At 36.6% G+C, this 19581-nt stretch overlaps 1 protein-coding gene and 2 non-coding genes across 3 annotated transcripts in view; 1 reads left to right on the forward strand and 2 right to left on the reverse strand.

The window, feature by feature from the left end:
* LOC129731001 (N-glycosylase/DNA lyase) overlaps positions 1-19581 on the forward strand; it is a 224363-nt gene that overhangs the window by 46175 nt on the left and 158607 nt on the right. The window lies entirely within an intron of this gene.
* Positions 13530-13602, reverse strand: Trnaa-agc (transfer RNA alanine (anticodon AGC)). Its single transcript has one exon. It is a non-coding gene; the product is annotated as a tRNA-Ala (tRNA).
* Positions 14178-14249, reverse strand: Trnap-ugg (transfer RNA proline (anticodon UGG)). The gene has a single exon. It is a non-coding gene; the product is annotated as a tRNA-Pro (tRNA).

Here is a 19581-nt window from a genome sequence, read left to right on the forward strand (position 1 = left end):
CTTTCACGAAACGGTAAAGATGTTTATTCTTTTTCTTCCGCAGTAACCTTCTAAATGCAGAGGTGTTCTGTCTCACCCCCGACGTGAAGCAAAAGTGAACGAGTATCACAATTTTTCATGCCAGCTCAGCTCTTTGTTGTGCGAATGTTGGGAATCGGTTTTTGTGAAGTTTCTCCTTTCGAAGCGAAGCTGGCAGCCACCGCCCGTTAGGAGTTCTGCCCGCACGTATACAAAGGTCCTTTATTAGGTATTCTGTGGTGTCCTCTCCATTTCCCAGCCACACTTGCTTAGATTCATAAATCTTGATTATGTTGCTTCTTTTTTTTTTACAACTTAGACTACACTGCGAAGCGGACGGCTGCTGTTGCTGCTGCTGCTGCTGGCCGAATAACGGCGCGGAACCTAGAGCCACGTTTTTCTGCGAGCGGGTCCAAGTTATGAATAATGTTTTGCGTGATGTTCGGTCGTTTTTCCTGCAAGCGATTCAATTTAGTAAATGGACCTGGGGTGATTTTTCGGTCGGAAAGCTCAATAGACAAGTTGTTTTTTGTGTGCTCCCTTTCGCAAAGTTCTTTCTATACTTTCTTTATTTCTGCAGTCTACTTTTTACTAGAAAATTCCTACTATGTTATCCTCAGCAGTGCACCTCAACCTGAACGACTTATCGAATAAGTCTCGTGTGTAGGAAAGCGGCCACCACTGTCGACTTAATGAGGCTTCTCTTTTCCTGCTGTTCACATTGACCAACCTCATTTTAACACATTCATGCTCAAAAACAATTAATTTGGGCAAAATTGCTCCACACTTTGCGCTTCCCACCACGAACCGTTATCCGGTTAGGTCTTCTACGGGGTGCCTTTTGCATGTAGTCGGTCAGGTTGGATTCTGCTGACCGGACTTTTGCTTCCACCTTCGCATAAAGTATGCTTCCCTCGTTCTTTGTGTGCCCGTTTTATCGAGCAGAAGCAGCTTCACCATCAACGCCACCGTCGTTCGCTGTCGTCGTCATCGTCATTATCTTCATCATTAGCATCAGCACCATCATTTGCTATCCACGCCAGTAGAGTAAAGTGTGGAGTGGACCCTGGAAGAAAGAGCATCTCCAAAGTTATTTCACATTTTCCATGTCGGTTTTAGGGCTCCTATTTTTGTATGTTTCATTTCAAGCAGAGAGAAATTTAAAAAACAATATATGCCTAATTTAAGGAGCTAAATTTTTTAGAGACTAAAATTGTATGTAACTTCATACAATGCAATTATCTTCACCGATAATCAAACTATCCTGTTAGCAGATTAACGCCAAAAAGTAAATCTCTATTTTGCCGGAGGAGGAAGGGTGGAGTTGTCTCAATCTTCCGTAGAGGCAAACCACCCAATCTGCTCGGTATAGATACCCCTATGTACGAAGAGTAGCACGGCGATATGGTACGACCTCAATGGTTATGTCTAATGCAGCCTCCTCTCCAACATAGAATCATAAACCAGAAGTAAACACGTAAAACGTCCGCCCTGCTTCACCCCGTTGGCGTTGCTTGTGCCGCGCCACCAGGGCAATGCTGGTCCCACCCGGTAGGCGGAAAATGAAATTACTAACTGTACATTCTGTTCAGAAGCAATAACTCTTCGTGTTGGGCTTTGATTTTCTCGTTCCGGCCTGCGGAAAAGCTGTGCGATCATCTCAAATAGAAATGCTGCAGGTGGATGGTCGTTTAACTATTAGGAATGATATGCGATTTCGGAGCCAAACACAAATTGTTCTCCTTGGATTAGATTAATATTACTAGTTATGAGGGTAGTCCCAGAAGTCTTCTACTGGACAAATGAAGCACCAAAAATTGAAAACTTTATTTTCAATATAGTCTCCTTTCAGCTCGCTACACTTTTCCCAACAATGGGTGTTGGCTTTGAAATTATGTTTAGTGAAGAGTACATCCAAATTCTCAAAAAGTAAAAGCTGTATTTATACTTCACCTTTTTTCAAACTTGTTGAGCAGAAAACATGCTTTCATACCATTGATTGTTGTTTCTTTTTTAGCATGATAACTGGAAACTATGTTACGCGCATACCAGAAAACTGATGCCATAACCTAGAGAATGGATCATCTAAACGTAATGTTCAGATTTTTTTCGCGTAAACTGAAGTTTTAATTAGAAGTTCACAATTTTATTTCAACGTGGTGTATTCCAAAGCTTTTGCAATTCGATTAACATCAACAATGGTTTAAAATGTCGTGAACTCGAATAAAAAATTGTCACACTTTTTGCAAAAAAGGATTGCTTGGATTTTGTAAACATAGTTTTTAATGTGCTTGATCAACAAAACAATGAAAAGATGAGGCAGTCCACGCTATTTCGCAAATCTATACTGATCGAACATTTCAGATTTCGCTAAATATTTGTACAGTTGTTCCTTTTGATAAAAAGTAGAGATGCACCGAATAATAGGGCTAGAAAAAAGATATTTTTGAAAATTACCGAAAATTCGGATTTCTGAATAATGATTCGAACTTGAGCTTGTCTACGGGTAATTTACTTTAATTCAAGAGTAATTTGGTTTTTAATTTTTCTCATCATCATGTTCTGTTGAATATTCTGCCGTCTGTTCGTGAAACATGATTATAAAAGGAGAAAAATTAAAAAGCAAATTATTCTTGACTTAAAGTGGGTAACCCTTGACAAGCTCAAGCTAAAACCATTATTCTGTAAACTGAAATTTTGGTACTTTCCACAAAAAAACTTTCTCCCAGCCGTATTATTCGGTGCAACGCAAATAAAAACCTTATTTTATGATATCATTTCTTCATGTTGTTGCTGTTTCAAAAGGCCCTATCGAAAACTGTTACTGATGAATAAAATTTCCTATATCAGAACCACGGTTTAATTGATTAAGAAGCTGTCTCCAGCAAAGTTGTAGGTAATAAGGTTGCGGTTCCAGAGAAAAATAGACTGTAATAGTTTTTGCTAAATGTTTCAAATTGTCACAAAATATTAAATATCTCAAAAAGTACATTTTCTCAAAATTAACATACTTAAAAGAAACAATTTTTACTACTACCTGTCAAAATTTGGTGCTGGTAAAATAAGAAATAAAAAAATAAATTTAAAAAAAAAATTATATCTGAGCTAACATGGTTTATTTGATTTATGTTATATCTTCAGCAAAGTTGTAGACAGTAATTTTGTCGTTTCGAAAAAAAATATACACCACTAAAAGACTTCTTTAGAAAAAGTAAAAGAATAATTATAAATTACATGTCTCAAAAATTCAATGTTTAAAAAATCAGATTTTTACAAAGACTACACATTATAAGCTAAACATTAATGCTTGTTCGAACATGGTAGAATTGAAACTAAAAATTGTGATTTTTTGTAAAAAAAAAAAACATTTTTTCTTCCAAATTTTTCACAGTATATTTTTTTTTGCGTTTTCTGAAGTGGTATGCACGAATTTTATGGGTTTATCATCCCAGATTTTCTGGATATCTGCACTCAACTGTTCCAACTTGGAAATCTTGTAATCAGCATGCTTCGACATTATCTAGGACCAGGAAAAAATGTTTATTGGGTTCAGATCTGGAGAACTTCATTTTTATCTGGAAAATCCGTCAAATCGTCTTTACATCAACCTTGAATCAAGTTCGCAATACGCGCTGGAGCACCGTCATGCTGGAACACGTAGAGGTCATCTCCGAAGACCTTTCGAAATTTTCTCTAAAAATTCCGTTTTAATTAAATAATTTCGGCGGAAATGAAGATTTAGATACAAATCGAAATGAAAGTTAGGGTGGTCCAAAAATCAGCGAGATAAAACAACTTAAATTTTTGTTTGCTGAAAAATGTTTTATTATTTTCAGTAAAATTATAAAGCGCTTGATTTTAAGCAACTTTGTGGAAGACTTTTTTTAGTTCTTGAATTGGCTGAACTGGCACTTTGCTCAGGGTGGTCTGAAAAAAAAATCAGTTATTTTGCTTTTTTTTATTCAAATTTTCCTTCAAATGATATCTCATTTGGAAGAGCAACTTATATACTTTATCATATAAAAATGAAGTTATTTATTAAAATTGAATATTTTATGCCAAAAAAGTAAGATTTTTACGAGTTAGTTTTTGATTTGGTAAACGAACTTTACATATTCTTCAGTAAAGTTACAGATGAGCTAATTTATGATAACTTTGCAATAAAAAAAAACCTTTATCTCCCCATTTGACTATGATTCTTAATGTTATTTAATATTTTTCTCTTTACTCGCGTTCAATTCCTTGGCAAAGTTCTCTTTGTATAGTTTTTCAAACATTCAAAAATATGTTTTTAAAGTGACAATAAATTGACGACTTTGGTAAGTTTCATCAATACAGTGCAGGATCTACTTTATTCTCAATCAAAACCCTCTGATATTAGAATTCTACTCACTTCCACTAAGTTATCAGTTAAAACAGAAACATGTTCACTTCCTGACAGCGTTCTCATACTCACGTTCACTACTACTACTACTACTACATTCCTGTTGGACCTAACAGTACCGTACAATTTCTATTAGACAATAAGGATATAAGACACCATCCATTAATGATGTCACGCGTTTAGGGGGGGGGGGCTTCCAATTATTGTGACATTTTGTGACATATGCGGGAGGGGGGATTAGCTTGAGTGTGACATCACATTTAAACTTAAAAAATAAAAATAAAAAAGTCACATACCTAATCACAGAGTTCAACTCAGAACTATTTATGATATTTGCATCAATCATTTATAGTTCTACGATCCCTTTTTTGGCTTAAGATTTGCTTTAGATAAAATAAATGACAATTTTTTTCACGTTAAAAAGCATAATGTTCGTTAATTCTGTTTTACCGTGCATGTTCGTTTATGAATGACAGCGCAATTTCATTAATTTTTAGTGTCTCTCAATCCAATCCATTCTAAAATTGTGACAAAACGTAAATAAAAATGCTTGGCTATTATAACATGTGGAGAAGATTTGGATTACGAATTGATTGAAGAAGAGGAACTAAATATTGATGGTCTTTCAAAAATCAGCAATGATGCTGCAGTTACTGTATCGGCTTTCTATGTCGTCGATATGCGACTCCATCAACAGCATCCTTGAACTTAGAACTAAACGCCTTTTCTAGTTATCTTCTATAACAGTGGTTTTCAATCTTCTTCAGTTCATGCACCCCCTTTTGATATGTTACATAAGCTTTTCCCCCCTATCGGCACTATGAATGAAAAGCTGTAGTAATTAAAAAATATAAGGCTTTTTAAACTTTAATTTTTAACAGGTTTCAAGCAGGAGCAGAAGAACACCAATACACGGGCATACAATTCAGCAGCTCTTGTGAATGTGTGTGTGACGATTTATCGTCAACAAGCATAAATAATGCGCAGAAAACTGCTGCATGGGTTTTTTGCGAGCTAATTCATTGAACACTGAAAAAAATGTCGCACCACATGTGAAATTTTTCCACTCGCAATTCCCCCCCACAACAGTCAAATTCCCCCCCGGTTGAAAACCGCTTTTCTATAATGTTCTTTTCCTTTTAGTTTCAGTTTTTCTTTCAGTAAAATCGTTCTTATTAAGAAAAAATGCATTCCAAACAAATTCCTCGATTTTCAATCAATTATTACCAAAAAAGGGGGAAAAACGTGACGTAATTAAGGGGGGGGGTGGTCGAGGAAGTTGTGACAGCTTGTGACAAGGGGGAGGGGGGGAGTTAATTTTTTCCAAATTTTGCGTGACATCATTAATGGATCGTCCCTAATAAGAAGCGCTGCATCGCCGCTGGAAATGTTAGGTGAAAAAGCCCTGCAGACCCGCAACAAGTACATCAGAAAATTTCGAGAACACGATTGAAGAAAATTCAGCCACATCGTAAATATTCCGCTAAATAACGGACGTACCGCCGCACTTTCATCAACGAAGGCCCGATAGTTGATTCAACACTAATATTTGTTTAGGCATCCTCATTTTCGAAATAAATTTTTATCTATTTTGTATAAATGAAGGACAGTAGTCTTTTCTTTGACATTTTTATGCTTTGAAACTGCTGAAAAGTTATTTAAATTTTTTTTAAGGGGGGGGGGGGGTGGTTTGTTAGTAGCTTGAGTATTTATGATAAATATTAGTAAATAATGAGTATGTGTGTCCAATCACAGGGGGCCCGGGCCCCCACATTTTTGGGGCCTGCGGATCGCATTTTTTTTTCAAATTGCGGTAGGTTTTGTTCAGATTTCAAGAAAAAATTTCCGGATTTCGAGCAGTTGCAGACATCTTTCGAAAACATCTGGCACCTCTGGTCCAAATCATTCGACAGTTAGATCTGGCTATAAACAGTGAGCAAGAACCGAATTAATTATTTCATTTATTCAAAATGAGCTGTCACCACAAAACCCCGCGTATATTAAAGTGGAGCTCATAAAAGATGATTACATGAAGAAAAAAATCAAAAACTCGTTAGTGTCTTGCAAAAATTATTTTATCTAAGGATTTATTTGAGCCTATTGATCTCGAACGCAACTGGAGAAGGGTCTTTTTCGAAGATGATACTGATTGAAAATAGGTTGCGTACGACTATGAAGAGTGAAAGGCTGTCAAACTTAGCATTGTTAAGTTGAGAGTACAATATTCTGAGGAGCTGAATGTTGATTATTTAATCAATAAGCTCTCTGCAAAAAAAACTCGTAAAAAAAATCTAGCAAATTTTTGGTAACTTTTCAATAACAAATAAATGTTTTTAACTCGTACGATAAAAAACGGGTTTGTTTTATTTCGGGGGCCCCACTGTAAACTGGGCCCCGGGCCCCCACAATCGTAAATCCGGCTCTGGAAACCAATCAGTGTCAAATTATTTTGTTTGCTTTTGGAGACTATTACTTTTTTCCACATAAATGGTTGCTCGTTACGCCACTGCATTATTCAAGTAACGTAACGAAGAAAATATTATATTAAGAGATAAATATTTTACTTTCGTTGATTGCAAATTTGTAAAAAAATGGTGGTTCGATTATCCGAAATGAAAAAGAAATATTAATTACCTAAAGTTACAGATAAAAAGTAACGTTGAATAAAAAATTCAAAAAGTTTTATAAACTATCTGAAATTGCTGTTATTACAGGAAACAACGGTAGGTTTAATTAAAAATAATTGAACTTTCAGATAAACTCTTGTTTATCAATTAGCTTTGAAGACAAAGAAATATTTTTTTTTTTTAAATTTCAAATCTTAAATATTTTAAAATAGCTTAACTTCAACTTAACTGAAAAATATGTACATTAGTTTTACTAAAAAAAACTGAGCTTTAAAAGCTTCTTTTTTGACAAAAAAATATCAGATACTAACATATTTCATTCAATTTTAAGAAATAACCTATCTTCATTCTTTAAATAATAAAATACGAGTTGCTCTAAACAAATAAACCGGAAGGTATTTTTTCATATGCCTCATTCAGAGATATCAACATTTGAAAAGGATGTATTTCAGAAATTAAAAGTTTATAGCTCCTCACCCTCACTCTCTCTCTCCTCACACCACAAAAGATATCTTTAAAGTTTAGTCACCAAAAGTTGCGTCTTTGAAAGCTTTAATAGTTATCTGAATAAAAGAATCATTCCTTTGAGACTCCGAAAAAATATTTTCTCTTGCTGCTGCGGTCATTTTAGACAAACAGTCTCTAAACAAAACAAAAAATTAGCTCGTGACCAGCGTACCGTGGAAGTATCCCTTTCGCTCTGACAAGACTTGGAGTCACCGTGCGCCTAATGCTACTTATAGACCTTCAACCTCAGCTGCCAAAATATAGTGAACAGATTCAATGAACATATTCAGATCGGTAGCAAGTATTCGAACTAAAAGTTACCTTTCTCACCGAATACTCTCCCTCATAACTTTAACGAGTTACGACGTCCTTCAAAAAGTATATCTCTTTGTACCTTTTGATGCTCTGTAAGCGAAATCTCGCTAAATCCCACACGGTTTCAGACGTTTGAATATTGTGCAAGGACGAAAGGGACGGGAAAGACAAACACTCGAAAATTTGTATTTGAATATATTGAACATGGTGTTTTTCAGCAGCCTGGAAAAAGTCCATGGTACTCTAATAAAGATCAACAAGTCAATCTCTTACGATGGTATTTAAAACATTTTGATCGAGGGATAAATTTCAGATTTATTTCTCAGTTGGTCCCGCGCATGTTTCTTTATATGTTATGGTTATATTTTTCGCTAAATGTGGTTATACAGTGATCACCCGATTATATATCACCCTGATGATTTTTGGCGTGATAAAATAGGGAAAGTGATAAAATCGGAAAATTTTTAAATTTTTATTTTTATTAATTTTTTAATTTTTTTTATTTGAAGATGTTAAATCAATAACAAAATACGTAAAATCAGCGATTTTTTTTTTTTTTTTGGAAAATTTATCTGTACAAACATTTGAAAAATGCTGCAGTTGTTTTTTCATGAATCGATACATCTGAACAATGACAAAAGATAGAGAAAAGTTGTCAAGGGATGAATTTGAGAAAACTGTCTGAGCTTTTATAAAAAATATTTAAAAAATTCAATTCGAGATCCTGTACTGAAAAAAAAAATTTCAAAAACAAAAAGTGACTATAAAAAATCGATCACCACTATTTTTTTAAAACATTTTTTTAGATAGATAATTCAGTTGCCTAAAACTTTTTTGAACAAACCAAAAAAATAAAAAACCTAAAAAAATCGATGTAAAGTTGCAAATAAATTACAAATAAGTTTTTTATTCGTTCATGTTTTTGTTTGAATTGGTGAAATGAATTAGTTGCTTTTTTGTAGCGCAGTACCATAAGCAAAATGTTGGATGTTCTCACAACACTAAACTTTGCCGAAGACAGCATGCTGATATCTCTCACATATTGCAACCAGAAAAATCTTAAATGTATATAACGATTTTTAATGCATTCTCATAGAAAACTTTATGTTGCTTGCAATATGTAAGAGATAGAAACATGATGTCTTCTGTAAAGTTTCTTGTTTTGAGATCACTTAATACTTTGCCTAAGACACCAAGCGTCTATCTTTATCTAATGAAAAAGTAAAAATTCTATCTCACTTTTAGGAGGATTGATCACCCAGCTTTCTACATCAAAAGATGCGTTTTCAAATATTTTGAAACTTCTCCGAACATATTATATGGTTATAATAAACATTTGTATCACTATTTATTATTATACTATTATTCGCACGATAACAGCAAAATGTAACATTGTGCAACGGTTGAATTTTTAATGTAAACTGCATCCAGAATGATACACAGAATTATGAAAAATATCATACATATTGAAGCGTAATAGAAAATCAGTTCACACTGACATTTTTTTAATGAAATGTTTTATGATGATATAATCGGGTGAAAAAATCGGGGGCAGATAAAATCGGGTACAGATATAATCGGGTATCGGGTATACTGTATCGTTAAATCGTTTATGTGGTTATATCGTTAAAAAAAGAAAAGTTTGGCTTTGTTTAGATGTCTAGCGATGTTTGTATTACATCAATGTTTTTTTTTATTGATTTTGTGTTAAAAAAGCATTGTTTTTTCCTTGAGCGGTTCACGATGATTGCGATAGAAGTTTAACAGTCAACTGCATTTCTGAACTAAAATTTGGGAAAATGTTGTCCAGGAGTTGCAAGGGTATAAAATCTTTTGTGTTGTTCAGTATATTTACTTACCTTACCAACCCGACTAGAGCCGTGGGACTCATGCTGTCAAGAGGTTGTCACCATGTTACTTGGTTCTGGGCTGTGCCTCGCCAGTTTCCCATCCGTTCTATCATCCGCAAGTCAAGCCATCGTGCACGCTGCGCCCCTCTATTTCTGGTCCTGATAGAGTTGCTGAAAAGAAACGGTCATTTAAGTATCCGCGGATTTAAAAGGTTTTGTAGTGTCTTCCAAAGTGAGAAGTAGACATGATTTCCAGTCTAGATGCGTATCTGGATCACAAATGTACCAACTCGTCGACCATCTCAAGCCCATCACCATCTACAGAGACTTGAGCGTGGAGGCTAATATTGTTCTCCCTGAAGCCTATCTCTTACATGTATTTAGTTTTCAATGCATTTATTCGCAGTCCGATTCGTCTGGCTTCGGCTTTCAGTCGATCGTGGGTCTCCTCCGCCGTCACAAAGCTATGTGTTATGATATCAAAGTCATCCGCGTAGCCCAAAAGCTGAGTCGAGCTTGTGACCCTCGTGTCAATGCTCGTACTCCGGATCATATCCTCAAGGGCGGAACAGAAAATGGTGATGTCAATCACCTTGTCTTAACCCTCTATGCGATTCAAAGGAACTCAAGAGTATCCCCGGAACACGTATATCACCTGGGCCGTGTCAAAATCGGAAATTGTTAAAAATCTCTCCGCGTGCAATGTGGATGGCCCCTTGTATAATCTGAAATTTTATATATTTTGTGTCGAAAATTAGTGCCGACCAATCAATAATACCAGCTAGAGGCTGAATAATGATGACTAAGTCATCACATCGATGACAAGTTTGACGCACAGTTTGTACCAAATACTTTTTCAAGAAGTTGTTTCTATTTAAAGTGAATCGACGTTTTCCAGTATTCTTAATTCAAAATTAATCATGTCGTTTCTATTGATGATTATTGGCCATTTGGCTATGACTAAGGCTATGACCATTAGTTGTGGATTTTAAGAGTATTTCAAGTGAGTAATATTGTTGTTAGTATGCTATCGGAAAGCAAGAGAAAATATTTTAGTGAAGAAATAACGAAGAGATGAAAAAAGAATTTGCTGTAGGTAAAATTCTTCTACATGTATAATTCCTAACGGATTTTGCGAAATATCACAACAGCTAAAAATATTTCAAAGTAAAATGTATTACATTACGAGTTCATACGTGAAAGCGGATCATTTCACTTAGACAATAAAAATCTCCGGAGTTATTAAATGAAACCATCGGAATTTTTTGCTTCTTTTATACGTGAAATTTTTTTTAAGAGAATGATGGTAGAGCTCTTGTAAGCGAGGGTAAGAGAGCATTAGCTACACTAACAAACAATGTGCAACTACACAATTTTTTAATGGAACTAGAAACATTACACTGGTCAGCACAGGTGCATTCCAAAACCTCAAACCGGAAAGAATGAAAGATTATAGCTATTCATCGGACATCGGACTTATATCTGATGTAACATCTGCAGTATAGGAAATAAAGACGTATTCCTACATCTTAAATTCTTCTTAAGTGTTCTTGATACAATAACTTCGTAAATTATTACACAGATACATAGCCTCTTGAGTAAAATATGCTACAAGTAAACGCTGCGATTTTGGTCTATTCGGTATTGCATGTCATTGTCTGCCCCCATTACATTTAATTGCAATTCGCAGGGTTTGAATCCTTTATTGCCAGAAACGCCTAGGCACAGCAGTATAACCAAACTACAGTTTCTGCTAGGTGAATTGAACAAATTCCGTTTTCATTTGCGCATTTTCTTATGTAAGAAAGCCAGTGCAACATCTGTACGTGAGTGAGCCATCAGCAGGTCCAGCGAGGCACGATTCGGATGCCAGAGTACTTAAAACACGCTTCAGCTTACCGAAACCCAAACGACTAGGAGGCAACAACAGCAGCAAGTGTGGCAATACGAAAACCGAGCCAACAGTGTCAGTATCTTGTGGGGCTGCGGCTGGTGGCAGCTGCAGCAAGTGTCCAAGACATAGACCGAAGGCGATCGCCTTGAGCGCCCGCAAAGATGGAATGATGTACCAAATGATAATAATAAATGCCTTGCTTATAGTCTGTTGTTCTTAACCTCATTTCGTCTTTATGATGCCAGCCAAGTCAGCCTTTGGTTGATTCAATTCCGCTGGCGTGACCAGGATTTACATTTTTTTTTCTTCGTGGTCGCCCTAGTTATTTCACCTCTAATGCTCTAAGCATCGAAGTTTAATTTGCTGGGTGATGTTTTAGATTTAATGTTCCACCTTTATGGTTCATATCAGCGCTAGCGAATCAAACCAAGTGTCCGAGCTGAAAATGATAATTCATGGAAACATGCCGAAAGGCAAACAGTGTCTATGACTGTCTTCCTACTGCACGTGCCTCTCCATCATCAGCATCAATGTTATCATCTCGAAAGAGCGATGTCTACGAGAGTGATTCAAGTTGACCCCAAGCTGCCATTGCTGACCGAGTGACCATCGTCACTCTTCTCCTTCGGGCGGCAGCGAACAGTAGAAAGATGATAATTGATTTCCGAAACAATTGAAGCATACTACAGTGGATCATCTTCACCAATGATGAAAGGCCATGCTCCCGTCTTACGGTTGGCAGAGCTGGTGACCGGTTTGCCTTACAGGACCGAAAGATGGTAGATAACGCATTCGATGGTGATGGTAATGCTAATTGATAACTAAAACAACCATCCTCATTGATAAAGCCGTGTGAACTGACGACGGACTCAACTCACTTCGGGGCCTGTTGCTGCCACTGTCGGATGGACGTCTTGTGCGGGTATTAGACAGCTGAACGGACTGACCGTACGTATGAATATGCTTCGTACACTTATCTAAGACGGAGCATAGGCCTAAATTACTTGGGAACCGTTAGACTATGAATGCTTAGATGTTCTACAGTCACGCAGAGAGAGAGGCATTACATTTAGATACAATGAGTGCAAAAGACGATTTACTAGTCGATTTCATGCGTTGGAAATGTTTACCTGTGTAAAGGTCGTTCTTAGACTACGTGCTCACATTAAAGTTCATTTTAATTTACCTTGAAAGTTTTTGCTTAATTTTTTACCACGTAAAAAAGTACAGTAAGGACACATTTTCTAATATCCTGAGTAAAATTTATATAACAGTTCTTTTAGGCTGGTTTTACAAAACTGAAAAGTCGAATGAGTAACAATTTGCGTAGACCTACGTCAATAAAGCGGTCGTTACAAATGACCTCTCGTTCAATTTCAAGTGTCTTTGATTTTAATAAAACATTGCACCCGTATATTTTACTTAGCAAACTGACTGTTTTCTCAGGGTGGAAAAACTGCTCGATGAAAAGTTGTAGGAAACTAATAGCCTTTTATTAGCCAAATATACATTGAAAGAAAATGTTTTGGCTTTGACGTTACTCCTTTTCTAAAGCTTCTTCTGATAATGATCAATGAAAAATGTAACATTTACAAGAGAAATAATAATTATAAACTAGGTTCCAGTAGCACCCCTTTCTCCTCCTGTCTATTAAGCTCATGCTGACTACTTGGTTTAGGATCGACCCCTTGTGATTATATATTACTTGTGCGGGCAAATATTTGCACCGGGAATCACACGATAACTCGATCAGATAGAGCGATAAAATTGCTATGGGACTGTTTTGTCACTGCGGCCTAAATGTTCCAGTAAAGTCGTACTTCAAACTGAATTCGAAAAGAATTCGAAGCCAATTGAGACTTTTCTTCTCTGTAAAAAACATCACTGATTTAATTTGATTGAGAGTTTGATTCGACAAAAAAGGTTATCGCGGTTGGAGATGCGGGGCATCGATCCCCGTACCTCTCACATGCTAAGCGAGCGCTCTACCATCTGAGCTACATCCCCGACGTTGGCGATGGTTCTCTACTGCTGTACTTAAAGCTGGCAGTTAAACATGACTGAATAACAGCGAATATACGTTCAAAGAGGAGGGACGTGAAAAAGTAGCAAACCAGATTGAATTGTTATGCATTTTACGGTAGTGATCGTATTCAAAAGACTCAATACACAGTGCTTGCTGCAGCTGCGGTCGTTAAATTGCCAAAGAAATATTCATGTAAGAAGGGAGCAAAAGCGTACCAGGATGAATGAACAAAGTTAATGGCATTCTTGAAACGGATATAGATATAGGTTGGATAAGCGCGTAGTAGAAGAACCCTTCAGGAAGAGCTACATTTTTGTAACTACCATCCTATCATAAAGTTGCGTACTTAGTTATGGTGGTGTGCGGTTCATTGCTGATTATTAGAATGTAAATCCTTCGTCATTTACCTTCTAAACGAAGAAGGTGATGAAAACCACATAATTCTGCTGCAGGTCTGGTTTAATTTCCTCATGTAAAGTAAACATAGCACAAAAAACTCATGAAATTCAACAACCTGATAATTGTAATTGAAAACATTATACTATGAAAAAAATTTGGGCTCAACCGGGATTTGAACCCGGGACCTCTCGCACCCAAAGCGAGAATCATACCCCTAGACCATTGAGCCTCACACAGGTTGGGGATCCCAAAATACATTAAAAGTGAAATGTGCCCTCCTAACAACTGTTCATACATGAAAAGTGTTTCAAATCAATTTAGTTTTTATGTCCTAACATTTACCTACCTCCAACTAGAACATTTATTCACGCGTGATAACTATAAGTAGTGTAAATTATGCTTGCCCTACCTACAATGGTGGGGAGAGCGTGCTAAGCTTTTTCGTGTTTATTCACACATAGTTAAACATACAGTCATGCGATGATATACAAATCGGCAGTCTGAAAGAGCCGCAGTTGGTAAAATTATTCATTATTCAGGTAACTAATTTTATGTAGAATTCAATTCAGATTAATCTGCACTTTCTAGGTTCAGTCACGCTCCCATAAAGAAAAGATTCATTTCAAGCGAGTGTTTTGTCGAAAAACAGTTGAAATTATCCAAGTCACTAGGAAAATAGATACATATTAATTTTAGAAATGATTTTTGTGTCGTAGGACTACGTCTATCTGGAAATTAGTCTCCTGAATGTGGAAATCAAGAAATTCAACCATGGAAAAAGTGGTCAGGGTTTGAGCGCTTATAATTCAGTCAATTTTTATCAAATTATCGACGTTTTGGCATCAATCGATTAGATTTTTTTTACTGTTGAGCTGTTGTAACAAAAATAACAAATTGATTGAGACACTATTGAAAAAATAGAAAATAACATGGATTTTTTCAATCATACCGAGCAACCAATCACTACCTTACTTCCCAAGCACAGTCGACACTAAAGTATATAACCAATCTGACTTTGAAACGATTTTTTTTTGTTGCTGTTGTATTATTCGCTCTAGTACATACGTCACGCTCACCGGAAATTTATGAAAGGTATCATTCAAACATTTTACCATCATTTTCATTCCAAAACCGTAACGACGGATGGTAGGAGAACTGCTCCATTATTCATCTTATTGAGCCGATATTCACGAAAAATGCACGGATTTAACACCGAATTTTCACGAAATCATTGAACAAATAAACAAAATACGCTTACGTGCACTTATGGAATCGTTCAGCATTGTATATTAAGTAAACTTAACTAGATTTATCCTGAATTTTGCAAAACAAACCATTTTTCACAACGCTTCCATATCCATCTCAAAACTTAAATCACTGCTCAATTATTCATCTCACGACGCCCCCATATTCATCACACTGTTAACCATGAATGAATCACATTATCATGAATGAACTTAGCCGCAGCCCGTCGTAGTAGGTTACCTAGATATCCGCTGTAGTTGTTCACGTGCAAATATTGTAACCTAGGTAACCACGGCAGTGCTGTCCATTTATGTCAATTATGTCGGAATAATTCAACATTTTCAGTATATTTTTTGAAGTAGAATACTTCTCTCAGGAAGTTCGGCTACATAGGGATGTGAAATGAAAATCTAAAACCGAAAAAAGTGAAAAATATGTCAAATTTCAAATGCTAATAAATCGGTTAGTATTCGATGGATTTCCTTCGTTCTTGTAGCAATAGATTGGAAAATCTTCTAAGATTCTTTCCAAAAGAAGATAATTGTAATTTTATTATTCACACTATTGTACTATTGAAAATAGCCAAGCCTTGTCAAAACGAAAAATTCGACCTCTGATTGGTCGTTACAAGATTGCTTCCCAAGCACGGTCGACAGAATCATATACCTTGCAATTGAAAACATGCTAGTTGGCCTATATAAAAGCCTGTTTCAGCCGAAGCCGCTCATAATAGTTCTAGACAGCGACAACAGCAGTCGTCCTTCCATAGCAGCAGCACTAGCTTTGTGGTTGGTCACCACGTCTCAGGAGAAGCGCGGTTCTTCTCAGCTTGTGTCGCCAGACTGCCATTATTCCCCCCGTGTTGGGGCAGCATGAAGATTGCCATCAGGAAATCCAATTTTGAAAGTCAAAATGCCTTTCTCAAGGCAAATAAACAAGTCATTGAAAGTTAATAATTTTTGACAACGCAAGCAAGTATTCTGTGTTGGATCCTAGCAATTTAAGTCTGTCGCGCCCGTCTAATTCACTGACTGTGAAATAGCTTCCACAGTGCATGTTGTCCGTGTATCTTAATTTCCCCGCTGTTAGGGCAGCTAAAAGGTTGCGATCAGCAACCGATTTTCAACCGCAAAATGCCCTTTTCAAGGCAAATAAACTAGTTATTGAAGGTTAATAATTTTCAAATTCTAGTTGTCTAATTTTTACTTTATTGAGTTAACCCCCCACTGTTGGGGCAGTGCAAAGGCTGTGATCAGCATAACCGATTTTGAATAACAAACTGCCCTGTTAGAACGCATTCACAAAAGCAGTTAGTTCGACTATGCAGAGCTTATATGAAGTCGATCCAATCAATCAGCATGAACAGAATTTCGTCGTCTCTCAGCTGCCAAGTTGCAACATGATGCAACACGCAACAGCGAGCAAACGTAATCGCTTGATGTTACAAGCCGCAATACGGTTAGGGGTAAAATCGTTGCGTGTGTGAGAGCACCATCGTTGTTTATTCGCTGGATACAAAAATCAAATGCGAGTTGTGGAATAATTCGTCTGAAGAACATTACAAAATGGTAAAACTGAACAGAAAGGCGTGACCTATTTCGTAGCACCCTTCGAATATAAAAGAGTGTTTCTGGGAAAACTAGCTACATTCATTAGTCGGAAGGAGAGCTGGATGGACCGTCCACAACGTTGACAGCAGTAGCAGCAGATATCAGCACTCAGCAGTAACAGAGGATAGCAGCGGGTTGCGCCTGTGGCTGCCTCGTCACCACGTCTACCACGTCACAGGCCTCTGCCAGGCTGAAAGCCAACACGAGCGATCGGGCGAGATTTTTGCCGTACATCAGCCGGCACTTCCTCTAATGGAAAAGTTGGATCATTTTGTTCAGAAGAATATTATTGTCGGTAATATTACAGAGATGCGGAATATTATTGTGGAATAATTCCCTTAGGCCTCTGCCAGGCTAAACGCGAAAAACGGCGCGAACCGATTCGCCCGGCCGTAGGTGAATGTACATTCGTAAGTAGAGCTGTGTAAAAGTATTCTACTTCAAACTTACGGTCGTGGCTTTGCACACAACCCTCCTGTGATTTTTCGTATCAACAGAAACTGATTTGGCAACTTTTGATTTTCTTCAAAGCAGTGAAAACAGATGAAAATACATATAGTTGAAATTTAGGAATTGAAGAAATTCATCTTATATATTTCTGCTAATTCAAGCTTGTTTTTGGAGATTTAAGGTGAACATTTCAAAGATTAAAGTATTCTTAGTGTAGTGAGTGTTTTTGTTTAGTGATTAAAAAACAAAAATATGGTCCGCTAGTGATGAAAGAAGCTTTGGTTGGCTGCTGAACGTGTCCCCTTGTAGCCGAACAGAACAATGCGCGGATTTTGTTTTCTGAGGTAGGTGATTGAATTAAATGAATTTTCGAGTGCAGATGACCGATTATAATATCAAATTTAGAGCTTTTAAGTGAGTTTTTGAGGATTCTACTTTATGATAAATCTAATGTGAACTAAGAAGAATCCATTCCATGGATTAGCAGATTGATTCAGTTAGAAAATATGCGTTATTTCCTGTTTTCAATTGTGTTGTCATGTTGTATGAGATGAATGTATGGGCTGAGATGAATAATCGAGCAGTTTCCCTATGTGCTGGTCGTGAAAAGGAAGAAAAGGCAAAATAGTACCGGCCATCTCGTGCTTGGTTTCACTCGTGTATATGGCGGCCAACGTGCCAAAAATGACTAAAAATTTTGCCCGAAATAACCAAAAAACAAACAAGAATCATCGGCTACTGGCGTCTTTTGGTGCCCCAAAATTATGTAATTGTAGTAGGTAGTTGAATATTTTCTCTCACAAAACGTTACTGATAGCGGTAAAAGCCATGCAAATAAGCCTAGAATCGAATTCTTGCTTTTTTTATTAGTGTTAATTTTTCGACCGCGGCCGGTGCAGTTTTCAAAAATGTTTTACTTTCCTTGCCGTTTCCTATTCTGCTACGCTCCGCCCTCTTCCCACGTTACTGACGAAATCTTGTAATAAAATTCAAACATTTCTCCACCATTTTCATTCCAAGACCGTACCGGTGACATTTAAACGCTAGATTTTTGTACGACAGTTTTACAGCGATAGCAGTTAGAAAAGCAGTTTCGTGAAGTGAATAAACGAATATATTAAGAATTTGTACGAACATCTCAATCCTCGCAATGTCTCATCATATGAATTTGATGTATAAGCTCAATTCTAAGAAGTGTGCAAAGGATCGGCAGAAAACGATTTCTCCGAAGCATCGAATCATGGAATAATACCGTAGTTCTACGTCATGCGGTCGTACCTTGGATATAACCCTTCTACTATTTCTTTCAATTATACCCATTCTATTCATTCGATCAAAAAAATTCAATGGAGAGGTTGGAGGAAATGTAATGCATTTTCAAAAAACAACTAAGAAAAATTGTTGTAAAAACCATACGCTGTGAATTTATCCAACAATGCCGTCTCATCTATTGTTCAAAGAATGCTTGAATCTTCAACCCATTTATTTTTGTTACAGCTATGAGATTCAAAAAAATATTGAAAAACTGATGAATTTAACATTATAAGTAAAACTATGGTAAGATCAAATTTATTTTTAAATTGCAACCGAAACCTTAATCGGTCGATATCAGTTTTGAGTAAAAGAGATCTTTGACGTGGGACTACGTCTTCATTTTCCATACTGGTATGCATTCTGTAAAATTTTGGGTGAAACTGGCAAATGTTGCGTCGGATTTCAAACGATAACAATAACCACATGACCATGAATACAACAATAACCAATAAGTTGTTGAATAGATAAAATGTTGAACATTTTTGTAATACGCTAGTTATCATTATTTTTTCATTGCAAAACGGTAAAAATCGATGAAAAGTGTCAAGGGACAAAATTACGCGAACAATGAACCAATCACATGCAAGCATTCCTAGCACAGGCGACATGAATAGACATCAACCATGATATGTGATATTCTCTGTATCAATATAAAAAAAAAAAAATTACAGAGTCTCCCCGTCCCAATAGGTCGATTTATGTTTGCTTCCATAAACCTAGACTAATTTGATGTCTCTAATGAAAAGGTTTTTCGAAAAGTTCGAAACAACTCCTTTTCTTGAACAATTTCTAAACCTGCTGTGAGAGCGAATAAGAAACTGATGTCTTAAAAAAAAAACATGCTGGTAAAAGCAACAGTACCGTAGAGTATATGTGGAGCAGAGAGCCGCTAGTTTCTCGTGGTCTATCATTGCAGCGGGCACGACTTCTATTCGCTTGCAA

This window comes from Wyeomyia smithii, chromosome 3 (assembly GCF_029784165.1).
Source record: "Wyeomyia smithii strain HCP4-BCI-WySm-NY-G18 chromosome 3, ASM2978416v1, whole genome shotgun sequence".
NCBI classification, from domain to species: domain Eukaryota; kingdom Metazoa; phylum Arthropoda; class Insecta; order Diptera; family Culicidae; genus Wyeomyia; species Wyeomyia smithii.